Source organism: Triticum aestivum, chromosome 2A, assembly GCF_018294505.1.
Source record: "Triticum aestivum cultivar Chinese Spring chromosome 2A, IWGSC CS RefSeq v2.1, whole genome shotgun sequence".
Lineage (NCBI taxonomy): Eukaryota > Viridiplantae > Streptophyta > Magnoliopsida > Poales > Poaceae > Triticum > Triticum aestivum.
Genome location: NC_057797.1, coordinates 764,112,863 through 764,131,624, shown reverse-complemented (window position 1 = coordinate 764,131,624; position 18,762 = coordinate 764,112,863). Strand labels below are relative to the sequence as shown.

At 44.4% G+C, this 18,762-nt stretch overlaps 1 pseudogene; it reads left to right on the top strand.

Moving 5' to 3' along the window:
• The window catches only part of LOC123038243 (pentatricopeptide repeat-containing protein At3g22470, mitochondrial-like), a 37,105-nt pseudogene that overhangs the window by 591 nt on the left and 17,752 nt on the right, over positions 1-18,762 (top strand).

The following is an 18,762-nucleotide window of genomic DNA, read 5'->3' as shown; positions in this document are numbered from 1 at the left end:
TTTTTGTTCGTCATACATGAGCTTAATTAAGATATGGTATTGTAGGATGGTGCATCGGGAGACTGGATGGTGCATTGCGGACTTAACCAGCGTGACCCTACGTTAATCGGTCGTTACCCCAAGTCGTTGTTCACTGGTGTCTTGGCAGATCGGGCAACCCACATCCATGTTGGAGGTGTGGTGGTTGCCTGGACTGGAGATCTTGTTCCAATGGGCAGCGGCTATCTCCCAACAGACAAGGCCATGGCCACGGCCATGGCGGCAACCTTCAGCAACATCCAAATCGTTGACCTGAACGGCCAAGCTTCGCTCTTGTCCCCCAACTTGTCCGGGTATATGAGTAGCCCGGACACATACTCTGTGAGTTCCGTGATCAATGGCAAGTTCTTCTATGGTGGGCCCTTCCAGTTGACCGCTTGATAATTTTTTTGTTCGATATGAATAGCCAGCCCAACAATCGATCAATTAGGTATCAATAATCATGATTTGGTTTTGTATTTATGTTCTATTTATACTAGATGAATGCCCGTGTGTTGCCACATGCAAAATATTATGATTGAAAAGAAAAAAGAATACTCGGCGGAGTGACTTGACGAGTGCTTCTTATGGACTACATCCCAACAATCTATTAATGTTGTTCTTCTATTTGTGTCACCTACCATTTTATTTAACAGAACAAACTCTCTGATTTATTCAAACGGAAAAATAAAACCTATAATTAAATGGTATTTCATTTCACAATGGATGCACACGCCAGTTCAAATCTCCTGCCGCAAATCTTGTCTTCATACCTCTCATCTCCGACCGTCACTCGACTCTCCACAATTATCACTTCCTAGATATTCCCATCCTATCACTCTGCTTGTCTTCTCTGGGTTCACTTTGTTTGATTCACTTCTCAAACTTTAATAATTTCTTGGCGACGTGAATGTTGCTTGACAACGATTAGCAACACCTATATAATGAAAATATACAATACATGAGGTGAGGGTTACGTGGCAATGACGCGATACATTGGCACAACACTGACATTTGGCGACGATGAGCGGCAACACCACCCCCTACGCACGTCCTTTCAAATATGCCATTTCTGTCGATTGCTTTCTCATTCTGCTCTAGATCTATAGATTCTACAGATGATTTGTATGGATATATCTACAGATGATTTGTATGGATATCGACGACAGTTGTATGATGGTCAGTACACTCCAGGGTCAGGGATATCGACGACAGTGTCTGGAACTGGTGGGTGCCTGATGCGGTGACCTACATCACCTACATTGCTGGGCTCTGCCGGTCTGGAACCATTGAGGACGCATTCTGGCAGCTGGAGATCATGGTCGCCAAGGGGCTACAACTGACCGTGGTCGGCCCCAACATACTGCTGGACTATGCCGCTAAGGATCTAGATACGTCCAAAAAAAAGGATCTAGATACGTGGGTGGCCAAGGAGGTGCTGGAGCGGTGCGAAGAGCAGGGCTTCGAGGTTACGTCGTGACCTACTAGACTGTGACACGCGTTTGCCGTGTCGTTCTTTAGTCGTGAGTTAAGTCTCGCCCTATTTATTTTCTACGTAGTTTTATTACAGTCTACTCACCTTTTGTCCATAATTGTTAGTTAATTATCTTACATAGTATTGTTGATCATACGTTAAATTGTTAGTTCAGTGGGTGATTCGTGCATGTTACCACCGAATGGAATGTGTCGACCAATCAAGTTGGATGAGTTATCTGTCATCGGCCTCTTGCATGGATTATAAAACACAGAGCCATCAAGGTATCTATTCAAATACTTCTTCTGTTCCATAATATAGTGCATATAGATTATTATATTAAAGTTGAAATTTGTTAACTTTGACCAAATTTATAGAGAAAACTATTTATATCTGCAATTCTAAATATCTAAATATGAAAATACTTCTTATAATGAATCTAATGATATATGCTTGGTACTGTAGATGTAAATGTTTTTCTCAGAAAACTTGGTCAAAGTTCGTGTGGTTTGACTTTTAAAAATTGCACTACATTATGAAATTGTGAGTTTCAATTCGGCTCTAGGGAGCATTTGGTCATGTTTAGAGCATCTTCAGCCACGTGTCTCTAATTCGACCCCTCAAACACACGCCGACGCGCCCGTTCAGTGACCGGGTCCGTTTTGAGCCCCTATTTGTTCATCCATGCAGCCATAATTCTCATTTTCTTCCTCATATGTCCCATCACTTGCACATGATTAGTGGAGATGAAGAGAGAGAAAGAAAAGAATAAAGAAAGAAATAAAAATGTAGTCCGGGGCGAGGCCGCCGCGTCCTACGTGGCGGATTGACCGGGCGTGTCCATGAGCCCTCATATCCTCCCCATATTTGAGATGGATATGAGGGTTCGTGGACAGCCTGGACATATAGAGAAGATATGAGGGGTCTGGTTGAGTAACTTTTTTCCTTTTCTCTCCTGTCCGGCCACTGACTGGGCGCGTCCGCGGGCATATGAGAGATGGTTTGAGGCGTCCGGCTGTGGATGCTCTTACTGATTATTTTTTGTAAAATACCAAAAATATTTAAAAGTCAAACATGCACATTAAAAGTCAGGCATATGATGTTGTGGGTAGCTACCTGGAAAATGAGAATCACAATGATGTTCTTATATACTGCATTTGTTTCTTTTTACTCCCCGTATTAGATTTCTCTGAAGCCAAACTTTGTAAAGTTTAATCAAGTTATATTTAAAAAATTGCGTGATAGATCTAATGATATTTATTTTGTATTGTGCATGCTAATATTTTTCTGGAAACTTGGTTAAACTTACACTGAGTTTGACTCAAGACAATGTATATATGAAGGAAAAAGAAATAGAAGTATAATATACATATACTTTGCAGTTAAGAGATACAATAACACATACACACTTAAGCAATGGACACACATTGACAAATGGGCCAACAACGCTCCCCTCAGCCCCGAGACACCAGAGGCAAGGATTTCAAGGGAGCTTAGTAACTAGATAGATAACACGGTCATGGACCATTTATCAAACAAGATGAAGTGGCTGAGTGTCATCAGGATGTTCACGGATCTGCTCAAGAAGCCCATAACAGCCAACGTGCAGACATACAATATTCTGATCTCATCCCTGTGCCGAGCCGGCAACTTCTAGCTTGCCAAGTTCGCGTTCAGCCGTAACAGGTTTGTGGCGTACACTGACCTGTAACATTCTGATCCACAAGTTCTACGATGCGGGAAAGGAGGGCGAGCTCGGGTTCTTGTTCTCCAAGGCCGACGCGGGGAAGATTGCCCCACACGAATCACATATAAGACACAAGTCGATTGCCTCGAACCCTAGCTCCTCCCCTAGCTCGTCCTAGCTCTCCCTCTCTCTCTCACTCTCTCTGGCACGAACCAAGAAGGAAGAAGGAGGAAGAAGATGGAACAGTGGACATGGGAGGTTTTTCGGCGCACGAACGCCCGCCGCACCGATGGCATTTTCACTCCTCAAGCACGAACTTGAGCACCACAACTGTTACAAGGGTCACCGCACAGCTTTATAGCCCCGAGCCGGCACCCTGGGCACGTACCCACGCCTCCACTCACTCCGATCGTGCCTACACTCTGCACGCTCTGGCCGCGCCCGCAACTCTCTCGGACGCGCGCGACTCGCGGTGAGCACCAACAGAACGAGCCCGGTCGGGCCGTGCAGCTCGCCAACAACTTGCACCTATACACACGCACACGGTGTACTCGTGCACGGACACACCCCTGCACCACACGCACGCGCACACGCACACTTGCCACGAACCCGACGCGCCTACACACACGCACACAACATGTCCTGGCCGCCGCCGCGGCTTATTTGGCCAACACTCACCCCCCTAAGCCATGGCCTAGAAGAGCCCATCGTTCTCGATGTTGGCATTGGCGAGGAGGGTTTGTTCCGTCGCCTGCGCCTTCCACAGCTTGGGGCACTCGCGCTTGAAGTGGCCGTGTTGGCTGCAACTGTAATAGCGTCCGGGCTGCTTGCCTCCGCCACCCGGCGCCGTGCTGCCCGCGCTGTCATCGTCATGATCGATGAAGCCGCCTCCGCCCTGCTGACGTCGCCGTGCCACCCACTGTGTGCCGCGGTTATCATGAGCTGCTCACTTGCTTGCTCCCCGCCGGCCTGCGCGTGTTGCCGCGTCCTCTCCACAAATGCTTTCAGACGCCCGAGGGCCTCCTCGAAGGGCATCTCCTCGACATCACAAAACTGCTCGACGCCAGCCACCGCGGCGTACAGCCGGTCCGGCACGGTGTCGAGCAGCTTCTTGACCATCGTCGCGTCGTTGAGTGTTTCACCAAGTCCGGCGTACCTGGCCGCCATGCTGCTGACCTTCCTGGCGTACACATCCAGGTCGTCGGCATCGTCCATGCACAGGCGGTCGAAATCCCCCCGCAACGTCGCGAGCTGCGCCGCCCGCACCCGATCGGCGCCGACAAAGCACATCTTGAGAGAGTCCCATACCTCATTCGTGGTGGGCTTCATCGATGCCTACAGCAGGATCTCCTCCGACAGTGCGCCGAGGAGCATAACCCGCGCCGTCTTGCTCCTCCTGCATCGATCGCCGTGCCCTCCGCTGGACATCAAGGATGGCCTCCACCTGAAGGAAATATGCCCTAGAGGCAATAATAAAGTTATTATTTATTTCCTTATATCATGATAAATATTTATTATTCATGCTACAATTGTATTAACCGGAAACATAATACATGTGTGAATACATAGACAAACAGAGTGTCACTAGTATGCCTCTACTTGACTAGCTCGTTAATCGAAGATGGTTATGTTTCCTAACCATGGACAAAGAGTTGTTATTTGATTAACGGGATCACATCATTAGATGAATGATCTGATTGACACGACCCATTCCATTAGCTTAGCACCCGATCGTTTAGTATGTTGCTATTGCTTTCTTCATGACTTATACATGTTCCTATGACTATGAGATTATGTAACTCCCGTGTGCCGGAGGAACACTTTGTGTGCTACCAAACGTCACAACGTAACTGGGCGATTATAAAGGTACTCTACAGGTGTCTCCAAAGGTACATGTTGGGTTGACGTATTTCGAGATTAGGATTTGTCACTCCGATTGTCGGAGAGGTATCTCTGGGCCCTCTCGGTAATGCACATCACTTAAGCCTTGCAAGCAATGCAACTAATGAGTTAGTTGCGAGATGATGTATTACAGAACGAGTAAAGAGACTTGCCGGTAACAAGAATGAACTAGGTATTGGATACCGACGATCGAATCTCGGGCAAGTAACATACCGATGACAAAGGGAACAACGTATGTTGTTATGCGGTCTGACCGATAAAAATCTTCGTAGAATATGTAGGAGCCAATATGGGCATCCAGGTCCCGCTATTGGTTATTGACCGGAGACGTGTCTCGGTCTTGTCTACATTGTTCTCGAACCCGTAGGGTCCGCACGCTTAAGGTTTCGATGACAGTTATATTATGAGTTTTGATGTACCGAAGGAGTTCGGAGTCCCGGATGAGATCGGGGACATGACGAGGAGTCTCAAAATGGTCGAGACGTAAAGATCGATATAATTGACGACTATATTCAGACATTGGAAAGGTTTCGAGTGATTCGGGTATTTTTCGGAGTACCGGAGAGTTACGGGAATTCGCCGGGAGAAGTATTGGGCCTTGATGGGCTTTAGTGGGAAGAGGAGAAAGGGCCTGTTGCGCCCCCCCTCCCCTCTAGTCCGAATTGGACTAGGGAAAAGGGGGCCGGCCACCTTTCCTTCTCCTCCACTTCCTTCTCCCTTCCTCCCCTCTTGGTGGACTCCTACTAGGACTTGGAGTCCTAGTAGGACTCCACATCCTGGCCGCACCTAGCCTTGGCCGGCCTCCTCCTCCTCCATCCTTTATATACAGGGGCAGGGGGCACCCCATAGACACACAAGTTGATCATTGAGATCGTTCCTTAGGCGTGTGCGGTGCCCCCTGCCACCATATTCCACCTCGATCATATCGTTGTAGTGCTTAGGCGAAGCCCTGCGACGGAACTCCTCCTCGACGCTTTGCTGGATCGAAGCCCGGGGATTGTCATCGAGCTGTACGTGTGCTAAGAACTCGGAGGTGCCGGAGTAACGGTGCTTGGATCAGTCGGATTGGGAAGACATACGACTACTTCCTCTACGTTGTGTCAACGCTTCCGCAGTCAGTCTGCGTGGGTACGTAGACAACACTCTCCCCTCTCGTTGCTGTGCATCACCATGATCTGGCGTGTACGTAGGAAATGTTTTGAAATTACTACGTTCCCCAACAGTGGTATCAGAGCCTAGGTTTTATGGTTTAATGTTATTTGCACGAGTAGAACACAAGTGAGTTGTGGGCGATATAAGTCATACTGCCTACCAACATGTCATACTTTGGTTCGGCGGTATTGTTGGACGAGACGACCCGGACCAACATTACGCGTACGCTTATGCGAGACCGGTTCTCCCGACGTGCTTTGCACAAAGGTGGCTTGCGGGTGACTGTTTCTCCAACTTTAGTTGAACCAAGTGTGGCTACGCCCGGTCCTTGCGAAGGTTAAAACGGAGTCTATTTGACAAACTATCGTTGTGGTTTTGATGCGTAGGTGAGATTGGTTCTTGCTTAAGCCCGTAGCAGCCACGTAAAACTTGCAACAACAAAGTAGATGACGTCTAACTTGTTTTTGCAGGGCATGTTGTGATGTGATATGGTCAAGGCATGATGATGAATTTTATTGTATGAGATGATCATGTTTTGTAACCGAGTTATCGGCAACTGGCAGGAGCCATATGGTTGTCGCTTTATTGTATGCAATGCAATCGCGATGTAATGCTTTACTTTATCACTAAGCGGTAGCGATAGTCGTGGAAGCATAAGATTGGCGAGACGACAACGATGCTACGATGGAGATCAAGGTGTCGGGCCGGTAACAATGGTGATCATGACGGTGCTTCGGAGATAGAGATCACAAGCACAAGATGATGATGGCCATATCATATCACTTATATTGATTGCATGTGATGTTTATCTTTTTTATGCATCTTATCTTGCTTTGATTGATGGTAGCATTATAAGATGATCTCTCACTAAATTATCAAGAAGTGTTCTCCCTGAGTATGCACCGTTGCCAAAGTTCGTCGTGCCCGGACACCACGTGATGATCGGGTGTGATAAGCTCTACGTCCATCTACAACGGGTGCAAGCCAGTTTTTGCACACGCAGAATACTCAGGTTAAACTTGACGAGCCTAGCATATGCAGATATGGCCTCGGAACACGGAGACCGAAAGGTCGAGCATGAACCATATAGTAGATATGATCAACATAGCAATGTTCACCATTGAAAACTACTCCATCTCACGTGATGATCGGTTATGGTTTAGTTGATTTGGATCACGTGATCACTTAGAGGATTAGAGGGATGTCTATCTAAGTGGGAGTTCTTAAGTAATATGATTAATTGAACTTAAATTTATCATGAACTTAGTCATGGTAGTATTTTGCAAATTATGTTGTAGATCAATAGCTCGCATTGTTGCTTCCCTATGTTTATTTTGATATGTTCCTAGAGAAAATTGTGTTGAAAGATGTTAGTAGCAATGATGCGGATTGGATCCGTGATCTAAGGTTTATCCTCATTGCTGCACAGAGGAATTATGTCCTTGATGCACCGCTAGGTGACAGACCTATTGCAGGAGCAGATGCTGACGTTATGAACGTTTGGCTAGCTAAATATGATGACTACTTGATAGTTTAGTGCACCATGCTTAATGGCTTAGAATCGGGACTTCAAAGATGTTTTGAACGTCATGGACCATATGAGATGTTCCAGGAGTTGAAGATAATATTTCAAGCAAATACCCAAGTTGAGAGGTATGAAGTCTCCAACAAGTTCTATAGCTAAAAGATGGAGGAGAATCGTTCAACTAGTGAGCATGTGCTCAGATTGTCTGGGTACTACAATCGCTTGAATCAAGTGGGAGTTAATCTTCCAGATAAGATAGTGATTGACAAAATTCTCTAGTCCCCATGACCAAGTTAGTAGAACTTCGTGATGAACTATAGTATGCAAGGGATGACGAAAACGACTCCCAAGCTTTTCATGATGATGAAATCGATGAAGGTAGAAATCAAGAAAAACATCAAGTGTTGATGGTAGACAAGACCACTAGTTTCAAGAAAAGGGCAGAGGGAAGAAGGGGAATTTCAAAAAGAACAGCAAGCAAGTTGCTGCTCAAGTGAAGAAGCCCAAGTCTGGACCTAAGCCTGAGACTGAGTGCTTCTACTGCAAAGGGACTAGTCACTGGAAGCGGAACTACCCCAAGTGATTGGCAGATAAGAAGGATGGCAAAAGTGAACATAAGTATATTTGATATACATGTTATTGATGTGTACTTTACTAGTGTTTATAGCAACCCCTCAGTATTTGATACTAGTTCAGTTGTTAAGATTAGTAACTCGAAATGGGAGTTGCAGAATAAACAGAGACTAGTTAAGGGTGAAGTGACGATGTGTGTTGGAAGTGGTTCCAAGATTGATATGATCATCATCGCACACTCCCTATAAATTCGGGATTAGTGTTGAAACTAAATAAGTGTTATTTGGTGTTTACGTTGAGCATGAATATGATTTGATCATGTTTATTGTAATACGGTTATTCATTTAAGTAAGAGAATAAATTGTTGTTCTGTTTACATGAATAAAACCTTATATGGTTACACACCCAATGAAAATAGTTCATTGGATCTCGATCGTAGTGATACACATAATCATAATATTGAAACCAAAAGATGCAAAGTTAATAATGATAGTGCAACTTATTTGTAGCACTGCCGTTTATGTCATATTGGTGTAAAGCGCATAAAGAAACTCCATGCTAATGGGCTTTTGAAATCACTTGATTATGAATCAGTTGATGCTTGCGAACCATGCATCATGGATAAGATGACTAAGACTCTGTTCTTCGGAACAATGGAGCGAGCAACAGATTTGTTGGAAATCATACATACTGATATATGTGGTCCGATGAATATTGAGGCTCACGATAGGTATCATTATTTTCTGATCTTCACAGATGATTTGAGCAGATATGAGTATATCTACTTGATGAAACATAAGTCTGAAACATTTGAAAAGTTCAAAGAATTTCAGAGTGAAGTGGAGAATCATCGTAACAAGAAAATAAGGTTTCTACGATCTAATCGCGGAGACAAATATTTGAGTTACGAGTGTGGTCTTCAATTAAAACAATGTGGAATAGTTTTACAAATTCGTGCCACCCGGAACACCACAGCATAATGGTGTGTCCGAACGTCATAGCCGTACTTTATTAGATATAGTGCAAATCTATGATGTTTCTTACCGATTTACCACTACTGTTTTTGAGGTTATGCATTAAAGACAGCTGCATTCACGTTAAAAAGGGGCACCATCTAAGTCCGTTGAGACGACACAATCTGAACTGTGGTTTAGCAAGAAACCAAAGTTGTCGTTTTTTAAAGTTTGGGGTTGTGATGCTTATGTGAAAAAGTTTCATCCTGATAAGCTCAAAACCAAATCGGAGAAATGTGTCTTCATAGGATATCCAAAGGAAACTATTGGATACACCTTCTATCACAGATCCGAAGGCAAGACTTTTGTTGCTAAATTCGGAAACTTTCTTGAGAAGGAGTTTCTCTCGAAAGAAGTGAGTGGGAGGAAAGTAGAACTTGACGAGGTAATTGTACCTTCTCCCTTGTTGGAAAGTAGTACATCACAGAAAACTGTTTCTGCGACACCTACACCAATAAGTGAGGAAGTTAATGATAATGATCATGAAACTTCAGAACAAGATACTACTGAACCTCGTAGATCAACCAGAGTAAGATCCGCGCGAGAGTGGTACGGTAATCTAGTTCTGGAAGTCATGCTACTAGATCATGATGAACCTACGAACTATGAAGAAGTGATGGTGAGCCCAGATTCCGCAAAGTGGCTTGAAGCCATGAAATCTGAGATGGGATCCATGTATGAGAACAAATTATGGACTTTGGTTGACTTGCCCAATGATCGGCAAGCAATAGAAAATAAATGGATCTTCAAGAGGAAGACGGACGTTGATAGTAGTGTTACTATCTACAAAGCTAGAATTGTCGCAAAAGGTTTTCGACAAGTTCAAAGTGTTGACTACGATGAGAGTTTCTCACTCGTATCTATGCTTAAGTCTGTCCGAATCATGTTAGCAATTGCCGCATTTTATGAAATCTGGCAAATGGATAAACAAAACTGCATTCCTTGATGGATTTTTAAAGAAGAGTTGTATATGATGCAACCAGTAGGTTTTGTCAATCCTAAAGGTGCTAACAAAATATGCAACCTTCGGCGATTCATCTATGGACTGGTGCAAGCATCTCGGAGTTGGAATACACGCTTTGATAAGTTGATCAAAGCATATAGTTTTATACAGACTTGCGGTGAAGCCTGTATTTACAAGAAAGTGAATGGGAGCACTACAGCATTTCTGATAAGTATATGTGAATGACATATTGTTGATCGGAAATAATGTAGAATTATTCTGTAAAGCATAAAGGAGTGTTTGAAAGGAGTTTTTCAAAGAAAGACTTCGGTGAAGCTGCTTACAAATTGAGCATCAAGATCTATAAAGATAGATCAAGACGCTTGATAAGTTTTTTCAATAAACACATACCTTGACAAGATTTTGAAGTAGCTCAAAATGGAACAGTCAAAGAAAGAGTTTCTTGCCTATGTTACAAGGTGTGAAATTGAGTAAGACTCAAAGCCCGACCACGGCAGAAGATAGAAAGAGAATGAATGTCATTCCGTATGCCTTGGTCATAGGTTCTATAAAGTATGCCATGCTGTGTACCAGATCTATTGTATACCCTACCACTGAGTTTGGCAAGGGAGTACAATAGTGATCTAGGAGTAGATCACTGGACAGCGGTCAAAATTTTCCTTAGTGGAATAAGGATATGTTTCTTGATTATGGAAGTGAAAAAAGGTTCGTCGTAAAGGGTTACGCCGATGCAAGTTTTGACACTAATCTAGATGACTCTAAGTCTCGGTCTAGATACATATTGAAAGTGGGAGCAATTAGCTAGAGTAGCTCCATGAAGAGCATTGTTGACATAGAAATTTGCAAAGTACATGCGGATCTGAATGTGGCAGACACGTTGACTAAGATTCTCTCACAAGCAAAACATAATCACACCTTACTACTCTTTGGCTGTTAATCACATAGCGATGTGAACTAGATTACTGAATCTAGTAAACCCTTTGGGTATTGGTCACATGGCGATGTGAACTATGGGTGTTAATCACATGATGATGTGAACTATCGATGTTAATCACATGGTGATGTGATCTAGACTATTGACTCTAGTGCAAGTGGGAGACTGAAGGAAATATGCCCTAGAGGCAATAATAAAGTTATTATTTATTTCCTTATATCATGATAAATGTTTATTATTCATGCTAGAATTGTATTAACCGGAAACATAATACATGTGTGAATACATAGACAAACAGAGTGTCACTAATATGCCTCTACTTGACTAGCTCGTTAATCAAAGATGGTTATGTTTCCTAACCATGGACAAAGAGTTGTTATTTGATTAACGGGATCACATCATTAGATGAATGATCTGATTGACATGACCCATTCCATTAGCTTAGCACCCGATCGTTTAGTATGTTGCTACTGCTTTCTTCATGACTTATACATGTTCCTATGACTATGAGATTATGTAACTCCCGTGTGCCGGAGGAACACTTTGTGTGCTACCAAACGTCACAACGTAACTGGGTGATTATAAAGGTACTCTACAGGTGTCTCCAAAGGTACATGTTGGGTTAACGTATTTCGAGATTAGGATTTGTCACTCCGATTGTCGGAGAGGTATCTCTGGGCCCTCTCGGTAATGCACATCACTTAAGCCTTGCAAGCAATGCAACTAATGAGTTAGTTGCGAGATGATGTATTACAGAACGAGTAAAGAGACTTGCCGGTAACAAGATTGAACTAGGTATTGGATACCGACGATCGAATCTCGGGCAAGTAACATACCGATGACAAAGGGAACAACGTATGTTGTTATGCGGTCTGACCGATAAAGATCTTCGTAGAATATGTAGGAGCCAATATGGGCATGCAGGTCCCGCTATTGGTTATTGACTGGAGATGTGTCTCGGTCATGTCTGCATTGTTCTCGAACCCGTAGGGTCCGCACGCTTAAGGTTTCGATGACAGTTATATTATGAGTTTATGAGTTTTGATGTACCGAAAGAGTTCGGAGTCCCGGATGAGATCGGGGACATGACGAGGAGTCTCGAAATGGTCGAGACGTGAAGATCGATATATTGGATGACTATATTCGGACATCGGAAAGGTTCCGAGTGATTCGGGTATTTTTCGGAGTACCGGAGAGTTACGGGAATTCGCCAGGAGAAGTATTGGGCCTTGATGGGCTTTAGTGGGAAGAGGAGAAAGGGCCCGAATTGGACTAGGGAAAAGGGGGCCGGCCACCTCAGCGGCGGGACCGGCAGCGAGAACATGCCACCGCCACCACCGTGCGGTACGAGGGCCAGGGCCGCCGGCGATCACTCCCGAACCGAAGCTCTGATGCCAATTGGTGGTACCCTAGCTCCTCCCCTAGCTCGTCCTAGCTCTCCCTCTCTCTTGCTCTCACTCTCTCTGGCACGAACCAGCAAGGAAGAAGGACGAAGAAGATGGAACAGTGGACACGAGAGGTTTTCCGACGCATGAATGCCCGCCCCACCAACGGCCTTTTCACTCCTCAAGCATGAACTCGGGCACCATATCTGTTACAATGGTCACCACACGGCTTTATAGCCCCGAGCCGGCGCCCTGGGCATGTACCCACGCCTCCACTCGCCCCGGTCGTGCCCACACTCCGAACACTCTGGCCGCGCCCGCAACGCACTCGGACTTGCCCGACACACGGTGAGGACCAACAGAACGAGCCCGATGGGGTGGTGCAGCTCGCCAACAACCTACACCAACACACACGCGCACGGTGTACTCATGCACGGACACGCCTGTGCACCACATGCATGCACACACGTACACTTCCCACGAACCCGACGCGCCCGACACGACCTGTTCGCGCCCACACACACGCACACAACATGTCCTGGCCGCCGCCGTGGCTTATTTGGCCAACACTTTGGGTTTGGGAGGAGACCCGAGGTTGCCAATCTAGTAAGGCACATCGACGATGGATACCGTACGAAGCCTGTAGTGCATCTGGTTGGTTAGGAGTGGAAACGTTCGAGAGGCTTTGAGCCTGTTTGATGACATGCTAGCGAAAGAAGTCTCTTTAGATGCTAGGGTTTTCGCCACTTTACATGGCAGTGGCCTTAATTTTGAACTTGTAGTGCTGTATTAATAGGAGACAGACATGAAAACTAAAAACACCTTTTTGGTCTTCTTTATTGTTACGCAATCCCGGGTCCATGGGCCCAACAATGTGGGACTAAACCCAACAACCGATATGGGACTAAACCCAACATGATATAACCTGTCACACAAAAATCTGTTATGTTCCAACTTATAAAAGGATTTGCTTCATGATGAGGGGTTCTCAAGAAGCAATGATCTTAGTAAATCTTTTGTTTTGTTAGGCGTGCCTGTTGTTCGTGTAGCAAGATACTCTTCACAACATATTATTTCAATATGTAGTTAGTTGCTTACGAGGTGATGCCAAAGGAGAGCATTGTCTGCAGAGCAACTGAGTTTTGTTCATTATGTTTTGGAAGCATTTAGGAGTTGTTATCCTGACATTCAAGCGGATGATGCTTCAATAAATTGCTTGGTGATTCCAGATTCAATTGTTGTCCTCACACCTTGGAGAAACCTTGTCTATAATGATGCACCATGCATGGACACTGATGCCACTTCAAAGCATTTTGTGCATCATAGTATCCGTAATGATCGGCCTAATAGACTAGGGGCCCGGTCTCTTTTCCCCTACATGTGTTGAGGAGTGAACCAGGCTATCTCAGATGGATGACAAGGGTGTTTGATTCTGTCTCAGCTACATCATGCATGTATATTGACTGAAAATAATGATTTCCTCAGAACATAAGTAGATCCATGATAAGATTTGAACACTAAAAATGATGAGTTCCTCAGAATATATGCAACAAAATGCACAGGGCTGGCCCATAGCTTGGGCAAAAGGGGCAACCGCCCTAGGCCCCAAGAGGAGAGTGTCCAACCTACAAATTATACTACCGAACACTATACATTATACATTACATATAAATGTTTATTAAATGCTGAAAATAAAGACTTGATTTGCAGGAGCGTAAGTTCGCACCACATACTAATACATTATATCACCCTGAGGCAAACCAAATCGACTGGCGAAGTTGAGTTCAAATACACTATCTTTCTTCACGATGGATGTCTTATTATCATAATGAAAATTATGTCGACTAGATTTCAGTGTTTAAACCAATGCACAAGTTTTAATTTGAGAAACAGGTAGGACATCTCATTTGCACCAAATGAAATTAAGTCCATATGGATGAGCATGTCAGATAATCGAATCATACACAAAACTACAATCAACAACATTTTTGGTTCTCTGATGATTCTATTACTAAACCCAACTCGCGAGTCACATTTTCTATGCCCTAGAAGTTTCTATGAATATAGCCGGCTAATATACACTAGAAACCACTATTAATTTTTTTGTTAGTGTATATGATTTTGAAATCTCTACCATTATATTTAATAATATTAAAAGATATATAAACACATTCATAAATATACAAACACATGTGTATACACCATATAGTTTATACAATATTAGAAAATAAATTGGAAATATTTTTAACAATAAAAAAATTGGTACAACATCAAATTTAAATTTTGCAGAATCAAAAGTTTCAATGATATTCATTACAATTTTATAACAATGAATAACATTAATATTATTTGGAAACATTGTTATCTTACTAAGTAATTGAAAAATTATATTAATTACAATTGTATATAATACACTTATTAATTTAATATAAGCATCGAACTTTAGTATAAAATAGTTTTTTACATCGCCCTGCCGAAGCCGATCCCTCCCGACTGGCCGCCATCGTTGTTGGATTTGGAGTTCGTGATCACGGTGCAGGGTATGTCGGGATCGCGGGACACGGGGTCTGCACACGCACGGGCCATAGGGAGGGCAGTGTGAGTTGCAGTACTACACCTGCACCTACTTGCCCGCGCCAATGAGCAAGGCACCGACGAGCGCGGCAAGCCGGAGCGAAGCTGAAGCGCCCATCGGGCCGAGAACAGAGGCAACGAGAACAGGGGCGAGATGCGAGCGAGGGAGAGGCGAGCAGTGGTCGGTGGCTCGAGGGGAAAAGGTAAGCTGCAGCCAGCAGCAGGACAATAGGTAATGATCGAGTGCGCAGCGGGAGGAGATCGCGACTGTGCTTTTGTGCCTTGCATCTTACTTGGCAGCGTGTTCGACTGAAAAATATAAATGAAAAAAGAACATGTTTACCGGCCTGCTAAAGCACACCCGTAAGAATCTCCCAAAAATCATATGAATACCCGGTAAAACCATTTTTGTGGGGGGTTTTTTACGTGACTTTTTTATAAGTGCCACACATATGGCACGAAGCAAAATCTTGTCCTAACATTTTTTACAATTAAAGTTGTCATCCGAAAAGAAAAAAACTATTAAAACTTGCCATCCAACAAGAAAGTTGCCATGCTTGACAACTAAAGTTGACATCCTTATGTTACCATACTTGTAATAAAACTCGTTCGGAGTTGTCATGTGTTCGTGCCACACATGTGGCACTTATCAGGGTCTTGTTTTTGTTAACATAGTACAGATGCAGACACTCATACATACACACATACGTGTATCCCTATGACTCACACATACACACCGTATCCCTATGAGCATCTTCGAAAGAATAAGCCGGCATGCTCCACTGAACGGACATCACCGAAAAGACTGAAATAAATCCAGAAAAATATAAGCATCAGTGCCAACTATAGATCTTGAACCCTGGTTTGCCGGTTCAATCACAAAAAACCTAATTAGAGCATCTCCAACACCGACCCAGACGTGTTTTGCCATCCAACGCGGGGCTGTATCGGTCCAAAGAGCGATCCCGACAAACGTTTTCCCGCAAAATGGAAGCAAAGTTGCGGGAGTCCGGACAGTAGCCAAGTAGGACTCCGACACCCCTGCCCACAAAAATCGCCCCTCCTGGTCTCACTTTCATCCAATTCGTCTCTTCTCCCCCTTGCTTTGCATCTGCAACCTCCTACTCCGTTGCCGCCGCTGTACCACCCCGGTTGTCGCACAGGCATTACCGGACTTTTGCAACCAGCACTGACGCGCCCACTTGCCTTTTATGACGACGCCTTCCACACAGGACCCGGTCGAAACTAGGTACACTCTGCCCCCTGTCATCGACATCCATAGCGGACACCACGGCGACCAGGTGTTCGGTCAAATGCCATTGACCTTATATTTTAGCGCCAAGTCACTTTTTTAGAGTCCGAAGGATGGCTGGGTACTCGACCAAGCGGGATGACTTGTTGTGCGGTGCGTGGTTGGCCGTATCCGCGGATTTCGTAGGCAGGAGCATAAGGGGGAGCTTCTGACAGAGCGTGGATTATTTGTTTCACGCGCGAAAGCACATTGCGCCCTATGACATACACATCATCCATGATCGCAATGTGCAGTCGTTATCCTATCGATGGTACGCCATTTAGACACCCATCGCCAAGTTTTATCACGCGGTTGGTATGCTGGAGGCAAGGTGGCCATTGCGTGCGGCAGTGGAGGAGATCGTAAGTTTTGCTTCTTTTTGTTCAATTTGTTGATTAAATCATTCATTCACTCAATGTTGCTCCATACATTCCGTAGCCTGTACGTGCTGCCGTGATGTATCACATGATAGAGGGACGACAATTTAAGCACACACACTATTGGATGAAGCTCAAGGGACAATATGTGTGGGACGACATGATTGTTGTACTATACTTATTTGCATGCTATGTATGGATGATTTGTGTTATTTTTATCCAAACTTGAGTAAATTGCAAGAAACTACCACATTGAAGGCTAGATTAGCAAAAAACACTACTATATATATTTTTGGAAGAAATCATCATGTCTAGCATAATCTTTTTGCAAATATCACTGATCAGCACATTAGGGAAGTTTGGGAACATTTATGATAGGTAGGCCTCACTCGTCAGTAACTGACTTGGCAAAAAGGCCACATAGGCATGCTCTCCTCTCTCTAGCATTATGTCTGAACAAGTTGTGTGCACACGCCTCGGCGTTCCTCCGGTGCCACCTCATCTTTGTCGCAATTGTCGTGGACGGTGGCGGGAGGTAAAACACATCCGCGACATTCCAGCCGCTGTCCCTGACATTGCGCCTCTCCTTCTCGTCATGCAGCACTACTTTCCGAAGCGCACCCCATCAGCCGCCACCGCCATCGCATCCGCCGCATTCTACACCACTAGTCGCCATTGCTAGTACCCGCTGCCTCTCACGCCCGCTCTCTCGGCGGAGGTGGTGCCGGCCTACCCGTCGCCGGAGTCCTGGGTGTGGACGCAGATCGACGCGGAGACCTGCTGCAACGCGGACGCCGAGTCCTAGATCCTCCATAAGCCCATCCCTCACTGCGCCAATCTTGGCACGGAATGCGGTGGCATCCTAGCGGGGCGAGCTCCTACCCCTCTGATTGCTTGTATCTGCGTTGGTAATTCCCTGAAGAGGGGATGATGCAGCAGAGTGATAACCCACAAGTATAGGGAGTCATAACAGTTTTCGAGGGTAGAGTATTCAACCCAAATTTATAGATTCAACACAAGGGGAGCCAAAGTATATTTGTAAGCATTAGCAGTTGAATTATCAATTCAACCACACCTAGAGATTAAATATATGCAGCAAAGTGATTAGTAGAACAATAGTATGATAGTTTGATAGTGATAGCAACGATAGTAACAACAATAGTAGTGGTAGTAATAATTTTGTAGCAGTTGTAACAGCAGTAGCAACAATAGTAACTTAGTAAGAACAATATGTGAAAAGCTCGTAGGCATTGGATCGGTGATTTCATTGGATGATATTCATCATATAACATTCATAACTTAGGGCGATACAAAACTAGCTCCAATTCATAAATATAATGTAGGCATGTATTCCGTAAATAGTCATACATGCTTACGGAAAATAATTTGCATGACATCTTTTGTCCTACCCTCCCGTGGCAGCGGGGTCCATAAGTAAACTAAGGGACATTAAGGCCTGCTTTTAATAGAGAACCGGAACAAAGCATTAACACATAGCGAATACATGAACTCCTCAAACTACGGTCATCACCGGAAAGTATCCCAATTGGTTTCACCTTGGGGTTTACGGATCATAACACATAATAGGTGCATATGACTTGCAAGATCGGATCAAGAACATATATATAATAGTGAAAAGATAAATGGTTCAGATCTGAAATCATGGCACTCGGGCCCTAGTGACAAGCATTAAGCATAGCAAAGTCATAGCAATATCAATCTCAAAACATAGTGGATACTAGGGATCAAGTCGTAACAAAACTAACTCGATTACATGATGAATGTCATCCAGACCACCATCGTCCAGCAAGCCTATGAAGAATTACTCACTCCCGGTGATGAGCATCATGAAATTGGTGATGGAGGATGGTTGGTGATGACGAAGACCGAACA